Raw genomic sequence first — 23,831 nt, forward strand, 5'->3', positions numbered from 1 at the left:
TCCAGACTCTCCCCTCATGCCGAATGAAAAAGGTTTTGTTATTTTTGCTGCTGCTGATAGGTTTTTGCTTTCTTTTTTGTTTGTGTTTGTTTTAAAAATTCTTGTTGGGTCTTCTGAGCCTATAATATCTTCCTGGGGGAAGGTGTAATTTTTATTTTCAAAAAGCACAAGCTGCCACACAAAAGGGCAGTCACAATCCTTCATCTTAAAGATATTTTTAAATGTCCAAACATTAAAATACAATAATGACTATTTTTAAAGGGAAAGAAATATATGTCCCATTAATCACCTCTTTGCTGTTTGTTACAATGTCCAACAAGGTAATTTCATTAATATAGTGTTTGTCTGAAGCCATTACAAATCCCATCTTGTTAATTTTGTTATATTGAGATATCAAAAATTATCTTCCTCAAATCTTTATCCCATGTTCGTTTTGTTTTGTTTGTAAGTTTGACCCACATCAACTGAATCTGGCAAGAAACAAGTTGACAGATTTTATACGATATGAAGGGGAGTTATATTTTTTTTATAGATGAAATCTTCACTCTGCTTAAATTATTTTTAAATACGGGAGCGTTCTCCCTCCACCCACCCAGCCCCGAACCTCCCGGTGTTACTGTACTTGCAGAGCTCGGCTCCAGAAAAAGAAAGCCACATCCTTCTTTACTATATCGACGGTGAATTTGCACCACCTTCTGGTAGGTTAGAGAATGACTGGAACACCCCTGCTTCCATGAAATACATCTTTTATGCACCCTGAACCTATGAACATTGTACTATTTGTATGTGAACTCAGAGCTCCAATGAGCTTTTTTAAGAATTCACAGCAGATTTTCTACAGCCTGATTTTATAAAGATTCTTCGAACCAGGACACCTTTTATCACATCCTTGAAAGAGCTCACAAAGTCCCTAACGGACCTGTGTGTGTTAATTTACTAAAATTTTTGGCAGGAGAGCAAAGGATGGCTATAGAATACTCCTATTCTATCTTGGCTGTCCTCTGTAGAGTGCTTGAAAACAAATCGGGTCCTATAACTAGCAGTAGAGAAACAACCGATTCTCTTTCTTGGGTTCATAAGACCCTCATTACCCACAATTAATCATAATGACATGCTGTATTCAGGCTTCTTGCTGGGGTCTGGCGAGGAGCACACAGATGTGGCTTTCTGGAGATTCCAATCCCTTCTGCAGTATGGATTTCAGGGTACAAATCTCGTTAGTACCCATTACCAACTCCCTGGGTCTGCTGATTCTCTCAAAAGTGCTGATCAGCACAAGGGTACCAAGCATTTTCATGGCCTTTAGAGCATTTTTTGTGGCTTTCTTGCCTGGTAATGAGGACCATAACATCCAAAGGTTGATACTTTTCTGTCAAAGCCAAACTAGATATTTCTAAATAGAAATTCTGTGCAATATTATGCAAATATATATGTGAGTATTACATCTGTTTTCTTATGTGAAGGTCTCTTTTCCAAGGAGAAAATTAACTTGGTGATGTGCTATTTAAAGAGTGTGTGGAAAATTAAGACCGTGTTCCAGGAAAGAAGGGCTCAATGTTTTGTCTGCCTAACTGAGCTCATAGAAAGAAAGGTGTGCAATTGAGTAAGATTAGTGAAATAATTAGCCAAATTATTCATCTCATATTAACTGATAAGCATTGACCGAGCCCCTGATATGTGCCAGGTCTGCAAAGCTGAAACAGTTATGCTGGCTGTTGTGGGCCTGTTGCACAGCAGGTCAAATGTCTTCACCTGGATTAGCAGGGCTTTCCAGCAGAACTGTGTTTAAGGCAGCTACCCAGACAAGGCTCCATGGTTATGTGTGTGCTGCTAAGAAAACCCCATTAAAAAAGACAAATAATTACTTGCCATCAGCATAATCTAAGATCTTTATTACAAATTTAGGAAGATTGTGAAAGAAGTATATGGCAAAAACTATAAGCTTTCTTGAGGAACATTTCAAAATACAATAGTTGTTGGAAAAACATGCTATCCATTTGTCAAAAATGTAAGTTAATATACACCTTAACCAAAAATAAATGTCATATTGCTAAAGATATACATGTATAGATTAAAATGTAAAATGAAAATGAGCAGAAGATACAAATAGGCATTTTACAGAAGAGAAAATGCACTAAGCCAATAAATACAAGAAGAAACTAGGGACATGAAAAGTAAGGACATCATAAAATATCATTTTCTGTCCAATTCCCATAATGGTACTATTTTACATATACTATAACACTATTCAATTGGCAAAAATAAATAAATAAAATTCTAGCAACACCAAGCATTGGGGAGGATATGGCCCCACAGGACCTCTTAAACAATGCTTCTGGAAGGAAAAGATTGATAACCAGCAATTTTACTCCTGGATGTACACTGAACAGAAACCTTTTCACCTGTATGTATGAAAAATATGTGTATGTGTATTTAGACCAATGCTAAGCATAATAGTGACCTAAATGTCCATAAATGAGAGCATACAGAAAAGTACAGAGGTATATGGACACAATGAAGTCTATAGAGCAGTCAAAATAAAGTCAATTAGACACAGGCATAATGATTAGGCTGAGCAACAACATAATTTTAAATGGGGGGAAAATAGTGTCAGAAGATTACCTGCAGCATGATACTCTTTTTATGAGTAAGAACAACTTAAATACAATGTATACTTTGGAAGGCATATAGATAAGATGAAATTATACAAATAAAAATGATAAATACTGACTTCTGAATGGTTTTCTCAAGAAGAGGAAGGAGATAGGGTGAGGGCAGATCACATAGAAGAATATAAATTATTTCAAGATCCTGGTTATGGGATACTCATTACATTCTTAAAATCAAAGGAATGAATGCATATAAGAGGACCAAGCTTGAATCAATGAAGAGAGTATCTTGATCAAGCACTTTTTTATACCTAGGATTCAATAAAAATTAAAGAACATAAAATATGAAAAATAAAGGGGATAGTACAATTTTTTTATCAGGAAGGTTTTTACAGACATATCATCAATAGAAAATCCATAAAGAAATTTTGGTGAACATGACTTTCTAAGCTTTTAAAACTTTTTGTATCAAGAAACATAATTTAAAGAGTTAAAAGCCAAACAAGATAATAATATTTTCACCACATATGAGAGAGTTACTGACATTACCATGTAAAAATTCCTTCAAAGCAACAAAGAGATATCCTAATTGAAAAATGGGCAAGGAATATAAACAGACAAGATACAAAAGAATATCTATAAATGGTCAATAAATATATGAAAAGTATGTTTCCACCCATTAATAATCTAAGAAATGCAAATTAAATAATATTGAAACATGGCAAAGATGGAAATAGTTGATAATGACTGGTGTTGGCAAGGATGCGAGGCAATGGGCTTCCCCCTACAAGCTGGTAGAAATCACTGTGTCATTTCTGGACCCAGTCAGAACCATAATCACAAAGGCAACTAACGTTTATCAAGACTTTTTATGTGGCCAGTTGTTGGGAACCACCCTACTTGGTTTCAGAAGCTGTAATCCCCCATAGCTAAGGCTAAGTGAGTAACCTTCCGACCACAAGCCACTAAGGAGACAAAGTTTATCCCCCTGGCAGGAGCACTGCTTCTGCTCCTTTTACTTCACCCTGCCTGGCCCCTAGTGCTTGATCAGTCAGCCACTGACGGGTAAGATTCCTCAAGGGAGGAACAAACTAAGACAGGCATGATCATGGGGATCCCCCAGGGAAGGACTTGAGGAGCTATAGCAAAAGGGGGTGATGGACCCTTGCCCCTTGGCTTTGACATAGCCTGAGTCCTCTTTCTGTCTGCAAGAAGTCTCCTAATTTCTTGGCTGCCTTACTTCCCCTGCCTGACTTCAGCCTGAAACAATGACAGAGGGTGCTGCAGCCCTGTGCTGGAAAGGGCGGGTTCCCCAGGTGATCAGGCCTCAGAAAGAATATATAAAATCCTGTGAAACCTGCTTTGCTAAGAATGCTCTCAATTAAATGATAAGGGTCTGAGCAGGAAAAGAGTTTGTTTCCCAAAGTTTTGTAGCCCTTTAGCTAACAGACCCTGACTCGGAATAAGCCCTCATAGTTCTTTGTATGCTATCTATTGTTTGATCCTTACTGCCTGACAATGATTAATGAGCTTTACCTGTATTCCTCTGCAAATTGAAAGCCAATAGAAGCCTGTCAAGGCAAGGGCCGGGGTGCTCTCCCCTTGAGAGAGTAGCCATGCCATCCCTTTTCCTCCACAGGACTTGGTAGTTCATGTGAATGTCTCATCTCATCCATAACACTGAGGACACTGCGGGCTGGTGTCTGCATCGGCCAGTACTCTTCCAAGTACTTTCTGTGTGTTAAATTCTCACAACATTGCTAGAAGGTAGATTATAGTATCCACATTTTTCAAATGAAAAAATTTTGAAATGTGTTATCAAAAGTCATTAAAATGTGCTTATTGTACTTACTGCATTAGCAATCTCCTATGTCTTAATTGCTCAAAATAAGTACAGAGGGGACTGGCATCTTTTTAAAATTTTCTTTCTGTTCACATCTTAAATGCTCACATAACTTCAATGCCTCTAAATATCGAATCTTCCTATATTTTGGATGTGAAGGAATCCTGAAAGTGTGAGAAAAATATATAACCCTTGAACAGCAATTACATTTCTAGAGATATAGTATAAGAAAATGAGTAAGGATATGTGCCAAAATTTAGTTACAAAAGTATTCATACCAATTCTTTCCAAAATAAGAAAATTGTAATAACCTAAACATAAGACAGTAAAAATTGGCTGAATAAATTGTAATATATTCTTAGTATGCAATAATCTGCAGTCTTTTTAACCTATCAAATTGTATTTTAAATTAAGCATTTTATTTTGAGCTTATTGTAGATTCACAAGCAGTTATAAGAATAATACAGAGAGAGCCCATATATCCTCACCCACTTTCCCACAATGGTGACATCTTGCAAAACTATAGACAAATGTCACAAGACAAAGAAACTTTCCAACACCACAGGGATGTTTCAAGATGCCCTTTTATAGCCACACCTACTACCTCTCTCTCTCAGTTTCTGCCCCTTAACCTTTGGCAGTCACTAATCTCTTTCTGCATTTTTAAATATTTGTCATTTCAAAAATGTTATGTAAATCAAACTATACAGTAGAAAACCTCTTAGGATTGTTTTTTCCCTTAGTTTAATCTCTGGACATCTATCCAGGTTGCTGTATATATGAACAGTTTGTTCCTTTTTATTGCTGAATAGTATTTTATGGCACAGATGTACCACAATTTGTTTAATCATTCACCCAATGAAGAACGGCCAGGTTGCATCCACTTTGGGGCTATTACAAGTAAAACCACTATCATTGTTCCTCTACAGGGTTTTGTGTGAACATGTAGGTCTTAATTTCTCTGGGATAAATGCCCAGAGCTGTCCAATAGCTTCATGTTTAGTTTTTTTAAGAACTGCCAAACTGCTTTCCATTTTACATTCCCACCAGCAATGTATGAAACATCCATTTTCTCCATATAATTGCCAGAACTGGATGTTGTCATTCATCTTTATTTCAACTGTTCTGAGAGGAGTGTAGTGATATGTCATTGTAGTTTTAACTTACATTCTCTAGTGGCTAATCTAAATAGACTTTACTTTTCATGGACAGGGACAATAGTGTGGTGGTTGCTGGGGGGAGGCAAGGGGAGAATATGAGGACTGAATGGTAATGGAAAAATATAATAAAGATTAAATTATAAATGAACACATACATACATACATACACTTTACTTTTAAAATAGTTTTTTTAAAGATTTTATTTATTTTTAGAGAGGGGGGAAGGAGAAAAAGGAGATAAACATTAGTGTGTGGTTGCCTCTCATGTGCCCCTTACTGGGGACCTGTCCTGTAACACAGGCTTGTGCCCTGACTAGGCATCAACCCAGTGACCCTTTGGTTCACAGGCAAGCACACTATCCCCTGAGCCACACCAGCCAGGGACATTTAAAGCAGTTTAAAGTTCACAGAAAATTAAGAAGAAATTGCAGAGAGTTCTCATATACCTCCTGCCCCCACCTCCCTTAATATGCACAGCCTTACCCCTATCAACATCCTGCATCAAAGTGGAACATTTGTTTTAATCTGTGAACATGTATGGACACACCATCACCCCAAGCCCATAATTTAAATTACATAGTTTATACCCAAATCCTATAGTTCACTCTAGACATTGCACATTCTGTGTGTTTTGACAAATATCCACCATTATATTATTATACAGAGTAGTCTCATTGCCTTACAAAGTCTTTGTGCTCCCTGCCTACTCCAATTCCTCCCTCCTTCAGCCCTGGAAACTACTGATCTTTTTTACTGTTTCCAGAGTTTTGCCTTTTCCAGAAGTCATATAGTTGGAATCATAGAGTATGTAGCTCTTTCATATTGGCTCCTTTCACTTAGCAATGTGCCTTTAGAGTTCTTCAATGTCTTTTCATGGCTTAATAACTCTTTTATTTAAACATTGAATAACATTCTGTTGTCTGGATATACCACAGATTATTCATCCATTCACCTACTGAAAGACATATTGGTAGCTTCCAAATTTGGGCAATTATGAATAAAGCTGTTACAAACATATGTGCACACATTTCTTTGTGAAATAAATCTTCAGCTCATTTGGGTAAGTACCAAGGAGCTTGATTGCTGGATCATATGTAAGGCTATATTTAGTTTTATAACAAACTGCCAAATTGTCTTCCAAAGTGGCTGTATCATTTTGTATTCCCACCTGCAATGAATGAGAGTGCCTGTTGCTTCACATCTTCACCAGCATTTGGTGTTGTTAATGTTTTAGATTTGGGCCATTCTGATAGGTATGGAGATGTGAGAAGTCTTTTCAAATCTTGTACCCACTTTCCAATTGGATTGTTTAGGTTTTTATTGCTGAGTTTTATGAGTCCTTCATATATTCTACATACTAGTCATTTGTTAGATATATAGTTTGCAAATATTTTCTTATACTCTGTTGCTTTTTTTTTTCATCCTCATAATAGGATCTTTACACACAAGTTGTTTTTTTTCTTAATTTTAATGAAGTACAATTTATCCATTTTTTTTCTCTTAGGTATTATGCTTTTGGTGTTAACTCTAAGAATCCTTTACTTAGTCTTAGAATCACACAATTCTATCCTGCTTTTTTTCATTTTATTTTTACTTTAATGAGTTAGTCAGTTATCTTTTAAGGAAATATACACACATACAGACAATGTACATACAATTAATGGCTTTTAAATTTTTTTTTTAAATTTACCTAATTAGTTCTTTTTTACAGTACACTTTCTTCCAAATACCAGGGTTCTTCTGATATTATTTCCCTTTAGCCTAAATGACCTTTATTATTATTATCTTTTAAATCTTATTTTATTTTAATTGCTGTTCAAGTACAGTTTTTTAAATAAAAGTTTTATAATTTATGTTTTGCATTTAAGTTCATGATCAATTTTCTGTTAATTTTTGTAGAAGGTATGAGACCTGGTTCATTTTCTGTCAATTGTCCTAGCACTGTTTGTTGAGATGGCTGTCCTTCCTCTGTTGAATTGCTTTTTTACTTTTCTCCAATATCAGTTGAGCATATTTGTCTGGGACTATTTCAGTTCTTTTCTTTTTTTTTTTAATGTTCTTCAATAAGCTCTGAACTTTCTATTGGCCTCCTGCCCTGCCAAGGAGTGCCCCACTTCTGCTGCCTTTAATGCCTCATAACTTTGGTATCATTGACCTCAGACACCACTTTGCCATCCACAAATCTGCAGGTCGTGGTCTTTTGGATGGTTTGTAAGGAGTGGCTTTTGTCCAGGGCATCAACAAGACTGAAGTCCTCCCTTCTTCCAGTAGGCTGCAGGAGGTGGCAATCTCAGTCTCCAGCTTCACCTTGATGTTCAGTTGGGCCTCGTACTCTTGGGCCTAGCATTGCCCCTCTGCCTGGGTCTGGGCCAGCTCTCACTCCAGGTGCAGCAGGATCCCATTGAGTTGTTCTGTATGCATGGCATAGCGCATCTCCACCCCTCAGTCTGTTCTCCAAACCAACCTTTAGATTTCTCATTGAGTCCAGGTCAATCTCCAATGACTGGACCGTACATCTCATTTCTGTGAGTATCGTCTCAGCAGCACCTATCTTAGTGGTCTGAGGGGTGACTATGTGGTGCTCTCTTCAGTCTGATGGTACCCGTACTTGTCTAGCTTCTCTCAGTTCTTCCAAGCGAGCTTATCATACTGCACCTGGATGTCTGTCATGATTTTACCAAGGTCCTGAGATTTGGGGGCATCCAACTCCACAGTCAACCTAGAATTGGCAATCTGGTTTTGTAGACCATTTACTTCCTCCTTGTGGTTCTTCTTCATGAAGAGCATCTCCTCTTTGAGAGCTTCGATCTCTGTCTGCAGCTGCAGCCAAGTGATATTGGTGTTATCAATGACCTTTTGGAGCCCATTGATGTCATTCTCCACAGCCTTGTGCATGGCCAGCTCCATATCATACTTGACTCTGAAGTCATCAGCAGCAAGACAGGCATTGTCCACAGAATTTGCAAAGATCTGAGCCCTCATGTCCTGGATGGTCTTGAAATAATGCCCCCAGTCTCTGACCTGGTGTCCCTTCTCTAAGTGTTCCCAGATTTTGATCTCCAGTCTCTGATTATCAGCCTCCAGGCTTTTCACCCTCTCCAGGTAGGAGGCCAGGTAGTCATTCAGGCATTGCATAGTCTCCTTACCCTGAATACCCCCTATGCCACAATACTCTAGGCCATCTAGGCCCCCAGGCCCCCAGATCCTCAACTGCCCTGCACTCTGGTGGAACAAGACACCAAGATCCAGGATCCTGAGCATCTGGCACCTTCGTAGATGCTAGCCAAGCTGCTGGCCAGCCAAACCCGGTAGCTGGGTGACTGCACAAAGCCCAGGCACCAGTAGCTTGTAGAGAAGCTGAAATCTGTGCAGAAGCTCATGTTGTTCACAGAGGAAGGCAAGAAGTCAAGACTTGATGAAGCTGCAGTCTGGACTATTTCAGTTCTTTATTTTGTTTCATTGATCTGTGTTTATTCATCTACTAGTAGCACACTGTCTGTAGCTATATAATAAATCTTGAAAGTAGGTAGACTAATTTCTTCTTATTCTTTTTTCAAAATTGTCTTTAATTTTCTAGTTCCTATACTTTTCCACATTACTTTTAGAATAATTTTTACTATATCTACAAAAAAACCCTCACTAGGATTTAATAGGAATTGCATCAAAGCTATAAACTGATAATTTGGGGAGAATTGACTCCTTAAATATGTTGAGACTTCCAGCTCATGAATATAGTATGTTTCCCCATTTGTTTAGAATTTCTTTAATTTTTTACTTCCATTGTATAGTTTTCAAAATACAAGTTATGTGCATATTTTATTAGATTTATGCCTAAGTATTTTATTTTTTAGAATGATTGTAAATGGTATATTTTTATGTATTTATTTTTTTTCACATTTTTATTGTTGTTTAAGTATAGTTGTCTCATTTTGCCCCCCACCGTTCCCCACTACCCTAGCCATCCCAACTCCCCACCTTGATCCTACCCCTCTTTGGTTTTGTTCAAGTGTCCTTTATACATGTTCCTGACAACCCTTCCCCCTTTTCCCCCCATTATCCCATCCTACCTCCCCTTTGGTTACTGTCAGTTTGTTCTTAATTTCAATGTCTCTGGTTATATTTTGCTTGCTTCTTTGTTTTGTTGATTAGGTTCCACTTATCGGTGAGATCATATGGTATTTTTAATTTGTTTCCACAACTTTGTTGTTAATATAGAAATGCAAATGATTTTTGTCAGTTTATCTTGTATCCTGTGTCCTTGATGAACTTGTTAATTCTAGGGGATTTTTTGTTTTATACCCCTTGGGATTTTCTGATGCAGACCCGGGCTCATGGGGCCCATCACATTGTGGATGGGGCAGAGACATTCACATGGACTGTTGAGTCCTGTGGAAAAAAAGGGCAGGTGGCATCTCTCTCAAAGGGAGCAAAAGCCACAGCCACTGCCATGACAGGCCTTTATTTCTATTCTGGGCACATTACTTGATGGTCCTCATTTACTATGCACAGATTGGCTTTAGGTGGTTACCTTTTACAGAAAACAAAGGAGCCAATGTTGCTAATCACATCACAGAAGAGGGATATTTGCAAATGAAAAGGCAAAAGTGGTTGAGCCAGTTACACTTGTCCTTGGAAGCTTTAGCATGGGTTTTAGGAAGTTACTTTTCAGTAAATATTTGCTGCAGTCAGGGTGAGGGAGTTTTTTAGCAAAAGCAAGACTCAAAGCGGCCTAGGAACATTGCAGGCCTGATTCCCCATGGGAGAACCTATCCATAGGTGTGGGTCCTGTGCCTCGGTGTTACAGAACAAGGCCGGGTGGGTGGAAGCAATTATTGGCCCACCCAGGGATGCCAAAAACTGTTACTGAACACAAGGGGGCCAAGGGTGATATACTACTATCGAAAGGACCTCCTACTGGGCTCGATTGTCCCTGCCTTATAGGAGAGACATCTCTCAATGCCAGAGATTTGTGAAAAGGAAAGGAAATGTTTATTTAATGCTATAGAGACTTAAAGTACTGACCTAATGTATCATTAAAATATGAAAGTCCTTTAGGATACCCACAGATGCCCACAATGCTTCCTTCTCCCCTTGACCTACTTCGGGGTACCATAACTCCAGAAAAGAAGCAAACACCCGTGTTTCAGGCCACTGGCACCATCAGCTGTGTCACCATCCAGGCAGGATCTCCAATTAATCCAAAGCCATGTGACACCTTCTCATGGCCTACTGGCAAGAGTTCTTTCACCCTTCTATCAGGCAAAGTCTCTCCTGCTTCCCAGGCCCCGTGACCAAAGGGAGCACCCCAAATCCGAGTGGTTCTCTCCCCAATAAATGCCGAGTCTCCATTTTAAATCCCTGCACCAATCTTCCTCTGCAGCTCCATTTCCGATTCCTTCCACAATCAGCTACACTTGCCAGCACTCCCATATCCTTCCAGCTTTACTGGGCTGCCATAGTGAGTCTGGGCAGGTGTGGCCCCATGGTATGGAGCCAAAAATCTCCAAGCCCTCACGCAGGTGCTGTAAATAGGGGGAGTTGCCTCCCAGTTACATCTTGGGGGGAATTTACTTCCATCCCCCTGGCTCAGAGCATGGCCACAGCTATTTAATATATCTATGCAACCAGATAAAGGTTATAGGTACGTTAAATGACCATACCAGAGGTTAGCTGCAAAGCTGTTGCTATGCAAAACAGTTCTCAATGGCCCTGCTCCATTTGCCCCTTCCCCCAACTCACACCTGAAGCAGGGAAGGGGTGAGGACATCTTGTATGTCTTTCTAATATTTCCTGGACATCCTGAGTTCTGGGCCCCATTCCAAATCCCTATTTGAGGTCCCCCTCTTGGCTGCACCCTGTTACATCAGACCTTGCTTTCCACCAGGAGCTGGGCCCACGCCATGTAGAATAGTCTCCTACAATTTTCTGTACAGACAATCATGTCATCTCTTTCTAATTTGTATGCTTTTATTTCCTTTTCTTGCCCCACTGTCCTGCCTAAAACTCCCAGCACTATTTTGAATAAGAATGGTGAGAGCTGACACAATTATCCTATTCTTCATATTAGGGGACAAGTAGAGAGTCTTTCATGACTAAGCATAATGTTAGTTATAGTTTTTTTTTAAATATATGCAGGAGACTATAATGCCAAAATTTTAGTTTAAAAATAAAAATAAAAAGGATATAAGACAAATGTCAGGTAGGAATATTTCAAAATAGCTGCAGTTGTTTTTACTGCGATTTTTTGTCTTCTATATAGTTTATAAATCCATATTTGCATAAACATTCACATAAGAAATATATATGTTCTTAATCATGTTTAGGAAGGCTTTATTTCTCCTTTTCTAAGAGTTTTGTCATGAATGGAGGTTGAATTTTTGTCAAATGCTTTTCTGAGTCAATTAATATGATCATGTGATTTTCTTCTTTGGCTTGTCAATATGGTGAATGACTGATGATTTTAAATATTGAATGAATCTTGAATCCCTGGAACAAAGCCAACTTGACCATGGCATATAAATATTTTAATGTTTTGCTGAATTTTATTTGCCAATACATTGTCAAAGATTATTGCACCTGTATTTATGAGAATGTATTTTTCTTGTTTTGTATTGTATGTATCTGACTTTCATACCGAGGAAATGACAGTCTCATAAAACAAATTGGAAATGTTCCCTCCTCTTCTAGTTTCTGGAAAAGATTATGTAAAGGTGGTACTAATTCTTTTTTAAACATCTGATAGAATTCTCCATTGAAACCATATGGGCCTGGAGATTTTTATGGGAGTTTTAAATTATTAATTCATTTTCCGTAATTGCTACAAGACTATTTAAATGATCTCTTTCATATTGGATAAGTTGTGATGTTTGTATTTTTGAAGCATTGATCCATTTAACCTAAGTTGTCACATTTCTGTGTATAGAGTTATTCATCCTATTCTCTTATTATCCTTTAGATATCTGTAGGGTCTGTAGTGATATCTCCTGTTTCATTCTCTTTTTTTATTGTTTCATTTTTTCTGTTTTTTTTTTTATTTTAATTGTTGTTCAAGTACAGTTTTCTGCCTTTTCCCCCCATCCCAGCCCAGTCCCAGTACTCCCCACCTCCCTCCCATTTCCACCCCCCTACTTTGTTATTGTCCATGTGTCCTTTATACTTGTTCCTGTAAACCCTTCACCCTTTTCCCCTGAAATCCCTTCCCCTTTCCCCTCTGGTCACTGTCAGCCTGTTCTCTATTTCAGTGTCTTTGGTTATATTTTGCTTATTGTTTTGTTTTGTTGTCTAGGTGCCTGTTAAAGGTGAGACCATACGGTATTTGTCTTTCACTGCCTGGCTTATTATGCTTAGCATAATGCTTTCCAGTTCCATCCATGCTGTCACAAAGGGTAGGAGGTCCTCCTTTCTTTCTGCTGCATAGAATTCCATTACGTAAATATACCATAGTTCTTTGATTCATTCATTTACTGATGGGCACCTAGGTTGCTTCCAGCACTTGGCTATTGTGAATTGTGTTGCTATGAATATTAGGGTGCATAGGTTCCTTTGGATTGATGTTTCGGGGTTCTTAGGATATAATCTTAGCAGCGCAATTTCTGGGCCAAAAGGCAGATCCATTTTTAGTTTTCTGAGGAAATTTCATACTGTTTTCCATAGTGGGTGTACCAGTCTGCAATCCCACTAACAGTGTACTAGGGTTCCCTTTCCTCCACAACCTCTCCAACACTTGTTGTTTGTTGCATTGTTTATGATGGTCATTCTGACTGGTGTGAAGTGGTATCTCATTGTGGTTTTAATTTGCATCTCTCTAATAGCTAGTGACACTGAACATCTCTTCATGTGTCTCTGGACCCTCTGTATGTCTTCCTTGAAGAAGAGTCTGTTCAAGTCTTTTGCCCATTTTTTACTTGGGTTGCTTGTCTTCTTAGACTGGAGTCATGTGAGTTCTTTATATATTTTGAGATTAAACCTTTGTCTGAGGTATCATTGGCAAATATGTTTTCCCATACAGTTGGTCCTCTTTTTATTTTAATACTGTTTTCTTTAGCCATGCAGAAGCTTTTTATTTTGATGAGATCCCATTTGTTTATTTTTTTTTATGTCCTTTGCTCCAGGGGACATATTGGTGAAAATATTGCTGAGTGGAATGTCTGAGATTTTCCTGCCAATGTTCTCCTCTAGGACTTTAGTGGTGTCACGGCTTATATTTAAATCTTTTGTCCACCTTGAATTGATTTGTGTGTGTGGTGTAAGTTGGTGCTCAAGTTTTGTTTTGTTTTGTTTTTTATTATAGCTGCCTACCTCTCCCAACACCATTTGTTGAAGAGGGTATTTTTACTCCATTTTATGTTACTTCCCCTTTGTTGAAAACTAATTGACCATAGAGATTTGGGTTTATTTCTGGGCTCTCTGTTCTGTTCCATTGGTCCATGTGCCTGTTTTGATGCCAGTACCAGACTGTGTTGATTACAGTGGCTTTGTAATACAGCTTGGTGTCAGGTATTGTGATTCCTCCTACTTCGCTCTTCTTTCTCAAAATTGCAGCAGCTATCAAGGTTCATTTATGGTTCTATATAAATTTTTGAAGTGTTTGTTCTATGTCGGTGAAATATGCCATTAATACTTTAATAGATATTGCATGAATCTGTAAATTGCCTTGGGTAGTATGGACATTTTGATGATGTGAATTCTTCCAATCCGTGAACACGGTATATGTTTCCATTCATTTGTGTCTTCCTTGATTTCTTTCTTCAGTGTTGTGTAGTTTTCTGAGTACAGGTCTTTTACCTCCTTGGTTAGGTTTATTCCTAGGTATTTTATTTTTCTTTTTGCTATATCAAGTGGGATTTTTTTTCCTGATTTCTGCTTCTGATGTTTCATTGTTGGTATTAAAAAAATGCCTTTGATTTCTGGATATTGACTTTGTATCCTGCTATTTTGCCAAATTCACTTATTAGGTCAAGCAGTTTTTCAGTGGAGTCTATAGGATTTTCAATGTACACTATAATGTCATCTCTAAACAATGACAGTTTTGTTTCCTCCTTTCCAACTGGAGGCCTTTTATTTTTCTTGTCTGATTGCTGTGTCTAAAACTTCCAATATTTTCTTGAATAGAAGTGGTGAAAGTGGACAACCTTGTCTTGTTCCTGATCTTAGTGGAAAACATTTTAGTTTTTTCCCATTGAGTATGATGTTGGCTGTAGGTCTCTCATATAAGGCCTTTATTGTGTTGAGGAATGCTCCCTCTATCCCCATTTTGCTGAGTGTTTTTATCATAAATGGGTGCTGTACCTTATCAAATGCTTTTTCCACATCTATTGATATGATCATGTGATTTTTGTCTTTGCTTTTGTTTAAGTGATGTATTACATTTACTGATTTGTGAATATTGAACCATCCTTGCATCCCTGGGATGAATCCCACTTGGTCATGGTGTATGATCTTTTTAATGTATTGGTGGATGCTTTTGCTAACATTTTATTGAGAATTTTAATGTCTATGTTCATCAGTGATATTGGCCTGTAGTTTTCTTTCTTTGTTGTGTCTTTATGTTGTTTTGGGATTAGGATGAAGCTGGCTTCATACAAAGAGTTTGGGAGTCTTCCATCATTTGGGATTTTTTTGGAATAGTCTGTGAAGGATAGAGGTTAGTGTAGGGGACCAGTTTGTTTCAGTCTGGCAAATGTGACTCAGCTCTGTATAGAAAACCTACATAAGCAAAGTGGTGGGCAGGACCCAGACCTTCAAACTGAGTTTTCCCATGGGAATAAGGCCTAGAAAATACACACTGATTGTTATGGCTTGCTCTTGCTAAAACTTCATCACCCTGGTCTAAAACAACAAATGTGTATTATCTATCTTCGAGGTAATTTCCAAAGCCTGTGAGAATTCACCCAAGGACAGAGTTAATCAGCTCGCTGCTAGTCCCCTCTGCATGTTATTTTCATTTCCTTGATTGTATCTAAAATGTAGACAATATCCTATGTAATAGATAATAAATCTTTCTCTGATGTAAGCCCCCAAGAAAACAATAAAAGCCTGTCTAGGCAAGAGTCAGGGCATTCTCCTTTTGAGAGAATGGCCGAGGCACTCACAGGCTCTCCCTCTCTCCCCTTGAGAGAGTAGCTGTGCCATTCCATTCCCTTTTTCTCCACAGGATTGCTGTCGCCTGTGCATTTATTTTCTCTTTCAGCCACAAGGCGGAACTCTGCTGGCTGGAGTCTGCCACAGGTTAGCTCTTCCTTAAATGCATTGTAGAATTCTCCTGTGAAACCATCTGGTCCAGGGCTTTTGTGTGTCAGGAGCTTTTTGATTACTGCTTCAATTTCATCTGTTGTTATTGGTCTATTCAGGTTTTCTGCTTCTTCTTCATTCAGTTTTGGGAGATTTTATTTTTCTAGAACTTTGTCCATTTCATCTAGGTTTTCAAATTTCATGGCATACAGTTCTTTGTATTAATTTCTTATAATCCTTTGTATTTTTGTGGTATCAGTTGTAATCTCTCCTCTTTCATTTCTGATTGTTTATTTGGATCCTCTCTCTTTTTTTGTTGATGAGCCTGCTTAAAGGCTTGTTGATTTTGTTTTATCTTTTCAAAGAACCAGCTTCTGGATTCATTGATCCTTAGAACTGTGCTTTTAGTCTCTATGTCATTTAATTCTGCTCTGATCTTGGTTATTTCCTTCCTTCTGCTTGCTCTGGGCTGCCTTTGTTGTTGTTCCTTGTGTTCTTGCAGATGTAGGGTTAGGTTGTTTGTTTGAAATGTTTCTATCTCTTTTAGGTGGGCCTGTATCGCTATGAACTTCCCTCTCAGGACTGCCTTCACTGTGTCCCATAAGTTTTGGGTTGTTGTGAGTTCATCTTCATTTGTTTCCAGAAACTTTTTGATTTCTTCCCTGATTTCATTCTTGATCCATTCATTGTTTAATAGTATGCTATTCAATCTCCATGATTTTGAGTGTTTGGGTTTTTTTCCTTGGGGTTGGTTTCTAGTTTCAGTCCCTTGTGGTCAGAGAAAATGCTTGCTATGCTTTCAGTGTTCTTGAATTTGTTGAGGCTTGTTTTGTGTCGTATCATGTGGTCTATCTTTGAAAATGTTCCATGTGCATTTGAAAAGAATGTGTATTTAGCTTCTTTGGGATGAAGGTCTCCATACATATCAGCTAAGTTCATTTCCTCTAGGGCATTGTTCAATGCCACGATATCTTTGTTGATATTTTGTTTGGAAGATCTGTCCATTTTTGACAGTGGGGTGTTAAAGTCCCTCACTATAATTGTGTTGCTTCCAATATCTTTCTTGAAGTCCTCTAAGATTTTCTTTATGTATGTGGGTGCTCCTATGTTGGGTGCATATATATTTACAATGTTTATGTCTTTTTGATGGATTCTTCCCTTGAGTATTATGAAGTGACCCTCTGGGTCCCTCTTTATGGCGCTTTTTTGGAAGTCTATTTTGTCTGATATGAGTAGTACTACCCTGGGTCATTTTTCCTGTTCGTTTGCTTGAAAATTTGTCTCCAGCCCTTCACTTTCAGTCTGTGCAGGTCTTTTATCCTGAGGTGAGGCTCTTGTAGGCAGCATATGTGTAGGCCATACTTTCTTATCCATTCAGCTATTCTATATCTTGTGGTTGGAGCATTTAATCCATTTACGTTTAAGGTTATAGTTGATAGGTACTTATTCATTGCCATTTTTTCATACCTGTGTTTCTCTCTCTCTTTTCCTTCCTTTCCTTAGATCAGTCCCTTTAGCATCTCCTGCAGAGCTGGTTTGGTGGAGGTGTATTCTTTTAGACTTCTTTTGTCTGGGAAGCCCCTCATTTGGCCTTCTATCTTGATTGAGAGCCTTGCTGGGTAAAGTAGCCTTGATTGTAGGCCTCTGGTTCTTATTACTTGGAATATTTCTTGCCATCCTCTTCTGGCTTGGAGCATTTCCATTGAGAAGTCAGCTGCTAACCTTATCATGGCTCCCTTGTACATTACTTCCTGTTTCTCCCTTGCTGCCTTTAAGATCTCTCATTGTCTTGGAATTTTGCCATTTTAATTATGATGTATCTTGAAGTGGGTTTCTTTGGGTTCTTCTTGATTGGGACTCTCTGTGATTCCTGGATTTGTGTGGCTTTTTCTCTCATCAAATTAGGGAAGTTTTCCATCATTACTTTTTCAAGTAGGTTTTCTATCCCTTGCTCTTCTTCTTCTCCTTCTGGCACCCCTATTATATGGATATTATTGTATTTCATGTTGTCCTGCATTTCCCTTAACCCCTCTTCATTCTTTCTGAGCCTCTTTTCCTTTTCTTGCTCTTTCTGGGTGTTTTTTCTACCTTGTCCTCCAGCTTGCTGATTCAATCCTCTGCTTCATCGAACCTGCTTTTAATTCCTTCTAATGTGTTCTTCAGTTCAGAAATTGTATTCTTCATTTCCTCTTGGCCTTGTTGATAGTTTCTATTTTCTTTTTCATGTTGATATAGTTTGCAGTAAGTTCATTGTAGTTTCCCTGTAGTTTCTGGTAATTCACTGTGAGCTCATTGAGCTTCCTGATAACCATTACTTTGAGCTCAATATCTGATAGGTGAGTTGCCTCTATTTCATTTAGCATTCTTTCTGAGGCTTCTTCCTTTCTTTTCATTTGGAGATTGTTTCTTTGTCTTCTCATTGTTTGTGAGACTCTTATTGTTAGCCTATGCTTCTTAAATTAATCTGTTCTGACTTCCTGGGTTTATCATGTGAACTTCTGAGGTAGAATACCTATGAGATTCAGTGTTGCAGTTTCCTTAATCTCCTGGGCTCGCTGGTCTTGGGCTGTCATTTATGTTAATTCTCTGTATGTCTTTGGGTTTTGATTGTTGTTAGGTTTTTCTTTTGTGGGTCCTTCCCACCAGCTGTTTAACTGAGGGTCACTCCATCCACCTCATATTGTTTTCTGTTATGTAGGTGTGGACAGGTTGTGTTGAAGCTGATTCTTCTCTGTGTACAAGGTTTTGAGGCTTCTCTCTTGCTCTTGTTCATTTGTTTTTTGTGGTTAATTTCACCACCTTTTTGTTGTATTTCCAAATCGGTTTGGATTGAAGTTAGTGTGACTCCCACCCCCTCCTTCAACTTCTTTCATTCTTATCTGTTGGTGGTTCCTTTTTTGGTGGGTTTCCTCTTCCAGCAGGTGTACTGGTGTTCACCATTCCCACCTTGTAAGTTCTCTGTAGTAGCAAAGTGAAATTTGTCTGTCTCTGTTGTTGGGATGACCCTCGTTTGGGTCTAACTCTGGTCTTTTCTCCGCATCAGGTATTATTGTTTCACCTGTGGGAAATGAGAAAAAAGAGAAGGAAGGATGGGAGAAAGAATAAAAAGGAAAGGAAGGGAAGGGAAGGGAAGGGAAGGGAAGGAAGGAAGGAAGGAAGGAAGGGAGGAAAGGAAAAAGGAAAGGGAAAAGGAAGGAAAAGGAGAAAAGAAAAAAGAGAGGGAAAGGAAGAAGGAATTTTTAAAAGGGGAGGAAGAAGGAATACAAAAGATAGAAGGAAAGAAAATAAAAGGGAATTTTTTAAAAATAATAAAATTAAAAAAAAGAGTAAGGAAGAAGGAATAAAGAGAAAGGACTTAAAGGAAGAAGGAATTAGGGAAAAAAAGCTTTCTGCTGCCTTAAACTAGTCAGGCCAGTTCTGTTTGTCTTCCTGGCTATGTCAGGTTGAGGAGGGTTGGTTTTGCTTTTCTCCCTTCCTGAGCTGCACTCTTCACTGTTCAGCCTGTAGCCCAGTTCCTCAGTGCCCTTCTGTGGCCAGCCTAGGCCTTTAGACTACCAGTTGAGCTGTCCCTGAAGTGCACCAATTAGGGACAACTCACACACCACCTTCTTGCTCTTTGCTGTCCTAGATGCTAGGGACTTTCAGTGCCCCTTCAGGGTAGTTCAACCCCACACTGAGTCACATCTTTCCAGGGACTGCAGCTCCGCCCTACAGGGCTTTTCTGCCTTCCTCCTAGAGAACCAGTTGGCCCTCCAGGGCTCTGGATGCAGGGGCCAGGTGGGAGGAGTTCCATCCCTGGTGTCTCTGGTATGAGCATGGACAGGCAACTGCAGACCTTGGCCTGGGTGCATACCTTCCCCAGTGCTTCTGGAGTGAGCTCCGGCAGGCCACCCTCAGCTGAGGATGGGGTGCACACCAACCTGGACCAGTGGGAGTAGGGGTGCAGGAGGCTGGAGGCTGCTGAGGAGAATTCCCCAAACAGCTGCAGAGTGTTTCTTTTTTCTTTTTTCTTTTGGAAAAATTCCTCCTATTCAAACCGCTCCCCTCATCCAAACAAGCACCAAGCCTCTCACACAGTCCAACGTGGCTCTCTCCCAAGAATTTTGCAGCAGACCTGGTGGATGCTGGACCTGGGGCTGCAGCCACCCTGGTCCATGTGCTGGTCCCAGGGACCTTATTGTCTTTAAGCACTCTCCTTACCATCTGATTTTTCAATGTCTTCTATAATTTTTGGTCTCCAATCATTATATATATGCTGGGATACCATTGGCTGTTCACTCTGTTTCTCAGATGTTTCTCAGGTGTTTCACCTGTGCACTGGGGGAAGTGGACTCTGCTTCTGCTTCCACCTACCTCACCGCCATTGTCATCCTGTTTCATTCTTGATACTGGTCATTTGTGCCTTCTTTCTCTCTTTCTTTTTTCTTGCTACAGGTTTATCAATTTTATTGATGTTTTCAAAGAACCAATATTTTGTTTCCTTGATGTTCTCTATTTTTCATTTTCTTTTTCATTGATCTCTGATCTCATGATTATTATTGGCCTCTTTCTGTTTGCTCCTCTTGCGAGATAGGAATTTATATATTGATTTAAGACATTTCCTCATTTCTAATGCATACATTTAGTGATGTAAGTTTCCCCCAGCACTGATTTATCTGTATGCTTCAACTTTTATGTGAACTTTTTTCAGTTTTATATAGTTTTTTAATCACTCAAGACTTTCTTTGATTTACAGTTTATTTAGAATTGCTTTGTTTAGTTTCCAAGTACCTGGATATTTTCCTGTTATCTTTATGTTATTGATATCTAGCTTAATTCCATTGTGATCAGAGAACACAATTTTTAAGATTTCAATTGTTTAAAATTTGTTTTACATCCCAGAGTATGATCTATATTGGCATATTTTCCATGGGCACTTGAAAAGAATGTGTATGCTGATGTTGTTGAGTGGAGTGCTTTATAAATGCTGACTTGATCCCATTGGTTGATGGTGTTGCCTAATATTGTATATCCTAGCTAATTTTCTGTCTAGTTATTCCATCAATTCTTGATATAGGCATGTTGAAGTCTCCACCTGCTATCATAGATTTGTGTATTTCTCCTTTCATTTTTATCAGTTTTAGCTTTGGATTTTTCAGCTCTGTTTGTTACATACACATTTAGAATTATTATATCTTATTGCTAGAATAACCCGTTCATCATTAGATAATGCCCCTCTCTGTCTGGCAATTTTCTGCATTCTGAAGTCTACCTTTTCTAATATTAATATTGGCACTTCTGCTTTCTTTTTATTAATGTTTACATTATATGTCTTCTTCCACCTTTTTACTTTCAACCTGCCTATATCACTAGATTTGAAGTGAGCTTCTTTTAGGCAATAGTTAGAACATACTTTTTAAACTACTTTTAATTTCTGCCTTTTAAATGATGTTTTTAGACTATTTACATTGTATTTATGTATTCATATGCTAGTGCTTAAATCTACCATTTTAATTTTTGTTTTCCATTTGTACTTTTCTTCATTTCTCAGTTTTCTTTTTTCTGCCTCTCTCTGTTTTACTTAGACATTTTCTAAGAATTACATTTTGACTTAGCTGTATGTTTTTATTTTTTATGACTTTATGTTTTAATGTTATTCAGTTACAGTTGTTCCCATCCCGCCACCCCACTCTCCTGTTGTTCTTTTTGTATAGCTTTTGAGTGGTTGCTTTAGATATTACATTTATGTATATATAACATGTATATAATGTTTTAACTCATCTTTAGGTCCTGTGTGGAATCTATTATCCATTTAGCAAGCAATTAATACTTGTTAAATTTAACCAAGTTAATTGTAAAGTAATATAAGTTATTTCTAATTTTATATCAATTAAATACCTCAAATGATCATTTCACAAGAAAGGAAGTCATTCCAGAGCTAGTTATGAATGTAGAACAACAGAAGGAACTTATTTGAAAATGTTACGTTCTTGGAACAAAATAAAGTATTTTTAAAGGAGAAAAAGAAGGAAAGAAACAGAGAGCAGTCAAGCTGTCCATTGCACTAGACTATTTCATTTTCAGAATTGATTATTTGATTAGTCAGAGAGTAGCTTTAGACAGGAAAGTTCTCAAACTGGTGGCCTGTAAACCTAATCCAGCCATATAGTTTCACAGTAAAATTGGTATTTTCAGGCTTATTTTGTAAAACAGAATGATCTAGAAATACTAAATCCTTATTCACAAATGTCCACATTGGCTGGAGCTGAGTAGTGCTGCCATTAGATCAATAAGCATACCCTGTGCCCCAGAACCCAATGCTCCCTGCAGTCTTTCTCCACCCTCTTTGCTGAGGTTCATTTGCCACACTTACTGGCTGTTATGGATATTTAACTAGTATTTCCTAATACATAAAGCCCCAACATTTGGTTACTGTAAAAAATAAAACATGAAAATTTCAACCAAAGCCTACATTCAAGTACTTCTTGTATGCTGGGTATCAGGTCCTCAGATTAGAGAAACAGAGGTAAGTCTAATGTGGAACCTCCAATTTAGAAGGAAAAAAAGACAAGTGCTGAATCAATCTCCATAAATATTCAAAATGATCAGGGTTGCATGAGCTGCACAAAGGAAGAATCACACCCTCAAGGGGGTGATTGGTACTGCTGGTCATGGGGGTGTAGCCCAAACATTTTAATCTCTCTTGGTGACACATCAATGGGTACCCAGATATCTGTTTAAAACCCATTGCACTTGGTAAGGAGGTTCCCTTTCCCATACAGACATTTGTCAGAAGATACACTGAGCCTTCATCTCCCTTGCCAATTGATGGGCCTAAGAATAAGAATCACAAAGGAAAACAAAGACAGTTCCCCATATCCAGAATGTTATGTGGGACTATTCCCACTTTCATTACACCCCTTTGAATATTGTAAAACCAATTATTAAGCTACTTTATACATGAGTGATTAGGATAAAGTTATGAAATGCATTATTCTAAAACAGTCATAGAGGAACACACATATATACATACCCATATGCCTGTCTGTACACATGTGTGTGTATTTATATAGATGTACATATGTATGGATAATGAATCTTATTTCTCTATTCATCTATCTATCTACAGAAATTGACTAAGCCATATTGGTTTTTTAAAAGTAGATTAGAATACTTGGGTACATTCAGAGACACCATTAGAGAGGACTAGCACCTCACAGAGGTGCCTAGCTGTACCTAGCCATAGGTACATTGGGTGGTGTGTCTCATGGGACTGACAAAAATCATATCTTCCCTGGTGCTTTTTCCTAAGTTAGTTCTTGTATTTCTTTTCTGACACTGGTTCAATTTAGAAGAAAATGATTAAACCTTCTAATCCCTCTCTATGCAGAACTGAAGGGATTTGGGTCCTCTGAACATAAGGACTGTAACCTTTTTTGGATTTATTGAACTGCATGATTACAACCAAGAAAAAAAAATGTGTGGAATACTTGGGATATGAGTAGTTTGAATAGAAAGTAATACATGAATAATTAATAGGATTAGAAGAGAGGAACACCTGCATTTATTTTAAGGTGCCCCAGCAGTTCACAGGGGCTTTAAAAATTCTCAAGATTTGAAGTATACACCATCTCTGTGGAAAGTAATACAAGCTTTTCATGTATTAGTTCAACTTCATAAGCCCTGAAGACATGTTTGGCAACTGACAACATGTCTGGCTTTTAGGGTGAAAAATACAAGTACTGAATCTTTGTCTGGCATTTTAGATATCACTGCTGAGGAAACATGGCAAGAAATATGTCAGAGCCACAGGACAACTCAGAGGAGCAGCTGCTGTAGAAGTCTTAGAGGCTGAAAAGGAATCCTGGCCTTGCTCCTAAACAACGACCATGGTCAAGTCACTTTCATATGTCTATATGTTTTCACTTTCATATGTCTATAGTAAGAAGATTGGACCAGAAGAACTTCTGGTTTCTCTTAGCTCTAACGCTCCTTCTGATTCTGTTCAGC

At 38.3% G+C, this 23,831-nt stretch overlaps 1 pseudogene; it reads right to left on the reverse strand.

Annotated features, from left to right (window-relative positions):
- Positions 1-7,115: 7,115 nt before the first annotated feature.
- LOC114514346 lies at positions 7,116-8,992 on the reverse strand (annotated as a pseudogene).
- Between the last annotated feature and the right edge of the window lie 14,839 nt (positions 8,993-23,831).

This window comes from Phyllostomus discolor, chromosome 4, assembly GCF_004126475.2.
Source record: "Phyllostomus discolor isolate MPI-MPIP mPhyDis1 chromosome 4, mPhyDis1.pri.v3, whole genome shotgun sequence".
Taxonomy (NCBI): Eukaryota; Metazoa; Chordata; class Mammalia; order Chiroptera; family Phyllostomidae; genus Phyllostomus; species Phyllostomus discolor.